Source organism: Arachis duranensis, chromosome 1, assembly GCF_000817695.3.
Source record: "Arachis duranensis cultivar V14167 chromosome 1, aradu.V14167.gnm2.J7QH, whole genome shotgun sequence".
Classification (NCBI taxonomy): Eukaryota; Viridiplantae; Streptophyta; class Magnoliopsida; order Fabales; family Fabaceae; genus Arachis; species Arachis duranensis.
In genome coordinates this window covers 56,480,813-56,488,077 of record NC_029772.3, presented here as the reverse complement: position 1 = coordinate 56,488,077, position 7,265 = coordinate 56,480,813, and the positions used below count along the sequence as shown (strand labels likewise).

General features: G+C 38.4%; 1 non-coding gene across 1 annotated transcript; it reads right to left on the bottom strand.

Annotated features, from left to right (window-relative positions):
- Window positions 1-551: 551 nt before the first annotated feature.
- Window positions 552-659, bottom strand: LOC127743034 (small nucleolar RNA R71). The gene has a single exon (XR_008004356.1). It is a non-coding gene; the product is annotated as a small nucleolar RNA R71 (small nucleolar RNA).
- Window positions 660-7,265: the final 6,606 nt, after the last annotated feature.

Genomic DNA, 7,265 nt, shown 5'->3' with positions numbered 1-7,265 from the left:
TCTTTTTTTATATGAGCAGGAGCACGGACAAGAACTTTCTTGTTGAAACAGATCCAAAACCTGAAAGGACTCTGAAGAAGAAGCTAAGAGAAGCTAAAGCACAACAATCCAGAGAAAACCTTACAGAGAATCTCGAAAAAGAAAAAGACATGGCTGAACCCAATAACAATTGTGGAGGTGCAAGGAGGATGCTTAGTGATTATACTACACCTACTTCCAAATTTGATGGAAGAAGCATCTCAATCCCTGCCATTGGAGCAAACAATTTTGAGCTGAAACCTCAACTAGTTGCTCTAATGCAACAGAACTGCAAGTTTCATGGACTTCCATCAGAAGATCCCTATCAGTTTTTAACTGAGTTCTTGCAGATTTGCGAGACTGTTAAGACTAATGGAGTAGATCATGAAGTCTACAAGCTCATGCTTTTCCCCTTTGCTGTAAGAGACAGGGCTAGAACATGGTTGGACTCACATCCTAAAGATAGCCTGGACTCTTGGGATAAGCTGGTCACGGCCTTCTTGGCCAAGTTCTTTCCTCCTCAAAAGCTGAGCAAGCTTAGAGTGGATGTTCAGACCTTCAAGCAAAAAGATGGTGAATCCCTCTATGAAGCTTGGAAAAGATACAAGTAGTTAACCAAAAAGTGTCCTTCTGGTATGCTTTCAGAGTGGACCATTTTAGATATATTCTATGATGGTCTATCTGAGCTTTCTAAGATGTCACTGGACCATTCTGTAGGTGGATCCATTCACCTAAAGAAAACGCCTGCAGAAGCTCAAGAACTCATTGACATGGCTACAAATAACCAATTCATGTACACCTCTGAGAGGAATCCTGTGAGTAATGGGACACCTCAGAAAAGGGGAGTTCTTGAAATTGATACTCTGAATGCCATATTGGCTCAGAACAAAATGTTGACTCAGCAAGTCAACATGATTTCTCAGAGTCTGAATGGATGGCAAAATGTATCCAACAGTACTAAAGAGGCATCTTCTGAAGAGGAAGCTTATGATCCTGAGAACCCTGCAATGTCAGAGGTGAATTACATGGGTGAAGCCTATGGAAACACCTATAATCCCTCATGGAGAAATCATCCAAATTTCTCATGGAAGGATCAACAAAAGCCCCAATAAGGCTTTAATAATGGTGAAAGAAACAGGTTTAGCAATAGCAAGCCTTTTCCATCATCTTCTCAGCAACAGACAGAAAATTCTGAGCAGAGCTCCTCTAGCTTAGCAAATATAGTCTCTGATCTGTCTAAGGCCACTTTAAGTTTCATGAGTGAAACAAGGTTCTCCATTAGAAATTTGGAGGCACAAGTGGGCCAGCTGAGTAAGAAAATCACAGAAACTCTTCCTAGTACTCTCCCAAGCAATACTGAAGAGAATCCGAAAAGAGAGTGCAAGGCCATTGACATAATCAAAATGGCCAAACCTAGAGAGGAAGGAGAGGACGTGAATCCCAATGAGGAAGACTTCATGGGATGTCTCCCAGATAAGAAGGAGTTCCCTATTGAGGACTTAGAGGAATCTGAGTCTCACATAGAGACCATAGAGATTCCATTAAACCTCCTTCTGCCATTCATGAGCTCTGAAAATTATTCTTCCTCTGAAGAGGATGAAGATGTAACTGGATAGCAAGTTGCTCAATATCTAAGAGCTATCATGAAGCTGAATACCAAGTTGCTTGGTAATGAGACTTGGGAAGATGCACCTCCCTTGCTCATTAGTGAACTAGATACATGGGTTCAACAAACTTTACCTCAAAAGAAACAAGATCCTGGTAAATTCTTAATACCCTGTACCATGGGCACCATGACTTTTGAGAAGGCTCTGTGTGACCTGGGGTCAGGTATAAATCTTATGCCACTCTCTGTAATGGAGAAACTAGGGATCTTTGAGGTACAGCCTGCCACATTCTCATTAGAAATGGCAGACAAGTCAATAAGACAAGCTTATGGAATGGTAGAGGATGTGTTAGTGAAGGTTAAAGGCCTTTACATCCCTGCTGATTTCATAATCTTAGACACTAGGAGGGAGAAGGATGAATGTATCATCCTTAGAAGACCCTTACTAGCCACAGCAGGAGCTGTGATTGATGTTAACAGAGGAGAATTAGTCCTTCAATTGAATGGGGACTACCTTGTATTTAAGGCCCAAGGCTATCCTTCTGTAAACATAGAAAAGAGGTATGATAAGCTTCTCTCAATACAGAGTCAAACAAAGCCTCCACAATTAAACTCTAAGTTTGGTATTGGGAGGCCACAACCAAACTCTAAGTTTGGTGTTGGGAGGTCCCAACAATGCTCTGATGATTGATGATTGGATTTTTGACGGGTTAGAATTTCACTAATGAAATCTCGTTGTAAAGTATAATCTCTAAACCAACAATAATCCTTTCATACAAAAATTTGTTTGTCACAAGTACAAACCCCTAAAATCTATAAACTGAAGTATTTAAACCTCGAGTCATCTCTCAAAGAACTTGCAGGGTAGTGTTCTTGTTATTGGTTATGGACTTATTTATTTTGGGGTTTTGGATGAGAAATATGAATAGTAAATGGTAAGAAAACTTTATTAACAAAATGATCTTGGCAAGGTTTGGTTGTCAAGGGTCTTCATCATTATCATTAGCCACAAGTATGGTAGTTGCAAGGATTAATCCCACTTAGTCATCCTTAAATCAATTAACAAAGGAAAGTCAAGTGAGTTATATCAATCCTAGTCCATAAATCCTAGCTTTCCACTAATTGGATTAATGAAGGCTAGAGTTAATGGCTATCAACTATCAATCAATTGGACACTAGTGACTCAAGAAATCCTAAGTTACCTTCTCAAGCCAAGAACATAAAATTCTAGTCTAACATTCTTCTAAGCATTTAATCAAACACTTGGAAGGCACAAAAGAAAAGTATAGTAAATCACAACAAGAATGAATTCTAACTACAATTGAATACAAAGAATTAACAACAACAATCAAGGAAATCACAATTATCATGAACTACCTCAAATTGCATTATTAAAAGAAAACAAAGAGAACAAGAGTATCTCAATTACAAAACCTAGAAACAAAATAAGAAAAATTACAACAAGAGGATAGGGATAGAAAGAAGAACCAAAGTGTAGCAATCATCAATTGAAGGTAGAAGTAGAAGGAGACTTGAATTAAACCTAGAACTATGAGATCCAAATCTAACCCTAATTCCTAATCCTAATTCTAGAGAGAAGAGAGAGCTTATCTCTCTAACTCTAACTACTTCTAAAACTAAACTATGACTAATGATCAAAAGTATGTTGACTCCCCTTCAATCCTCAGCTTAAATAGCATTAGAAATGAGTTGGAATGGGCCCACAAAGCTTCTAAAATCGCTGGCCACATGTTACATTAAGTGGGTCATGTGCCACAATCGGCGCGTCCGCGTACCGTGCACGTGCGCACCCCTATGCGCAATGCAACTACGGCAAATCTTATATTGTTTCGAATCCCCGGATATTAGCTTTCCAACGCAACTAGAACCGCATCATTTGGACCTCTGTAGCTCAAGTTATGGTCAATTAAGTGCGAAGAGGTCAGGCTTGACAGCTTTTTGGTTCCATCATTTCTTCATGAGTTCTCCAACTTTACATGCTTTTTCTTCATTCCCTTGATCCAATCTTTGCCTCCTAAATCTGAAATTACTTAACAAACATATCAAGGCATCTAATGGAATCAAGGTAAATTACATTTAGCTATTTTAAGACCTAAAAAGCATGTTTTCACTCTTAAGCACAATTAAAGGAGAATATACAAAACCACGCTATTTCATTGAATAAATGTGGGTAAAGGTCTACAAAATACTCTAAATTCAACACAGGATAAATCGTCAAATTGGGGTTTATCAGCCTCCCCACACTTAAACCTTAGCATGTCCTCATGCTAAACCAAGAATGAAACAAGGGATATGACACTTATTCAAAGCAAAGAAGCTATATGCACGCAACTAAATGCAAAATGATTGTACCTACTTGGTTAAAAATAAATCAATCTCCAAGACATACATGCACAAGTAGGGCTTAAGATCATATAACAATTCATGAGTCCTACCAATTTAAATATAAAAGTGAAGTTCAAGAAGACTTGCAAGAAGAACGCTCATGAAAGCCGGGAATCAAGGAATTGAGCATCGAACCCTCACCGGAAGTGTTTGCACTCTATTCGCTCGGTGTTTGGGGTTGATTCACTCAATTCTCCCCTAATCATGCTTTCCAAGATTTTTTTTTCATCTAACAATCAACAATTATTCAATGCACGCATACAATTATCATGAGGTCTTTTCTTTAAGTTGTAATGGGGCTAGGGTTAAGGTAGGGTCATATATGGCTAGTGGACTAGGGTTTGAATCTTTGATTAACCTAGACTTTCCCACATAACCTATATAATGACCTAATACAATTAAATACTAATCTAACTACCCATTCCTCACTTTTTCACATACTCATGCATTTTCTTTTTGATTCACATTCCATATGCATTGATTCTTTATTGTTTGAGCTTCACTTTGGGGCATTTTATCCCCTTTTTATTGTTTTTCTTTTTCTTTCTTTTCTATTTTTTTTCTTTTCTTTTTCTTTTTCAAATTCATATATATATATATATATTTTTTTTCTTTTTCTTTTGTTTTTCTCATTTTTTTTTCTTTCAAGACTATCAATGCATATGGCTTTACATTTAATTAACACATGAGTATGTACCCGATTCCTAATAGTTTCAACAAAAACAAAAACACACCTTTTTCCCAACCAATATCCCAAGTTTCCCGTATTTGAATGATGCTCACACACACTAGCCTAAGCTAATCAAAGATCCAAATAAGGACTTTTATTATTTTCCGCTTTAAGGCTTGTAATGTGCTAAATTAAGAACAAAGTGGGTTAATTGTAGGCTCAAATTTGGCTAACAATGGAAGATAAAAGGTGAGCTATTTGGGTAAGTGAGCTAATGAAATAATGGCCTCAATCATATAAATCCATAAATACAAGGAATAAATGGACATACAGAATCAAGCAAATTAAGGATCACAATCTTAGAAAGAGAGTAATTGCACACAAGAAGGAAAAATAAGTGGTTATAAAATGTAACCACATCAATAGGCTCAAATCTCACTTGCTTGTGTTCTTGGCTCAAAAACCATGTTCCAAAGTACAATCTCCAAGCAAGCTTAGCATCAAAAGTTTTTTTTTTCAAATTGGTAGGGTGCCCTAAAACAGTTTCTTGGAAAAGAAATTATCACCCTAACCAAGTAGTCCTAATAGGAGAGAAGTGGTAAAATATGTATAAATTCTAACTAACATGCAACCTATCATGCAAATGCAACAACTAACTAACATTGGTGTTGAAAAGAAGAAAATTGTTACCCATGGAGATCGGTCGAACGACCTCCCCACACTTGAAGATTGCACCGTCCTCGGTGCACGCAAAGGAGAGCAAGGTGGACGGGTTGCTACAATTGATGAGCTTCATCAAAATGTTGTGAGGATGACTTGCTTGTTGCCCCGTTTTAAAACTTTCGTATCCTTCCGTATTGGTGGCCAACCCAAAAGGAAAGAAAGAAAGAAAATTAAGCCTATAACAAAGATAACAAAATAAACAGAACATAGGCGGGGGCTAATGCCAAATAAGAGTATGATTCTCTACTACATGGTAGCTACAACATGTAGAGGAGGAAACAATAAGAGAAAATGGCAGATCAATGATACTTGATGCAAGAGTAAGGTCAAAGCATGAAGAGCATGATGAGCATCAAGTTCGAACAAGAGAGAGTGGGCCATGAAAGACAATATAAGGTCATATCTATGAACAAAGAACACAAGTGCATAAAAGATTGAGCATTGATTTGAAGAAAAACATCACCCAACAATATGAAACAAGTCAAGAGGCACCAAAGTAATGCAAGGAATCCTCAACAATTGAGTAGGAAGATGCAACACCATTATTAAAATGACTTAAAAAACGAAAACATGCTACAAAAAACTAAATGAAAATGGGAAGAGTAGAAGTATGCGAATGTGATAAGCAAAAGAAAATGGAAGGGGAGAAAAAAACTCTTTTTTTTCTTTTTCTTTTTCTTTTTTTTTTTACCGACGCGTATGCGTCATGCGTGCTTACGCGTCGATGTGCATATTGGCCTAAGAACGTGTATGCGCCAGATGCGCGCACGCGTGCGTCGAGTTAGGTGAGAGGCATAATGTTGGCCCAAAAGAGGCACAACTCTCGGGTAAAAGTACCGGGGGTGCAGATTGTGCAATCGACGCACGCGCGCACAGTGTGCGTGCGCGTTCATTGCGAACTTAAGATCATGTGCACGTACGCACCAAGTGCGCGCACGCGTGCATAGACTTGTGCCTTATGCCCAATGTTCGCACAGTGCAGGCCTAACTCTCGGATTTTTGGCTTAGGTAGAATTTTTGCATCCACGCGTATGCGTACAGTGCGCGTCCACGTGGATGGTCAAAAAATGCTCAGGTGCGCGTACGCGTCATGTGCGCGCGCGCGTGGATGGTGTTCTGTTTTTCAAAAAAAAAAATTTTTCTAAGTTCTTGCACCAATCCAAGCCTTTCAATCCTCCAACCATCTACCAAAACACCCTAAAACCTTATTTATCATATTATACTTCTAAATAAACTTAACAAACTAATAAAAACCTGAAATTAAACTAATTCTACCAATATTTACAAAGAAAGAAAATGAAAAGATGTTACCATGGTGGGGTGTCTCCCACCTAGCACTTTTGTTTATTGTCCTTAAGTTGGACTTATGGAGAGCTCCTCTCAAGGTGGCTTGTGCTTGTGCTCATCTTGGAACTCCCACCAATGCTTGGTTCTCTATTGTGCCCCAAGACTTCTTATTTGTTGCACCAAGTGTTGATGGAGTTCTTCACAAGCTTGGGGCTCCCAAAGTTGATCCTCATGTATACCGGGATCCCATATCTTATTTCTACACCCATCTTTAAGTTGATCATTATTAGTCCATGTGGGTGGCATGACCTTAGAATTCTCAAAGAAGCTTCCAAACAACTTCCTAGGACCCATGCAATTTGGTTCTACACCAACCATTGCTCTTGAATTTTGAGCTCACAACCGTCATGAGCTTAGAATGATGTTTCCAACCACTACACAACTCTCTTATACTTTTAACTCCACAAAGAGCTCTAAGTTGACCATCATTTTCAATTAAACCATATTCAAGTGAGAAAGTAAAGCTTAGGGATAAGAGTTTTACCCACTTGAATA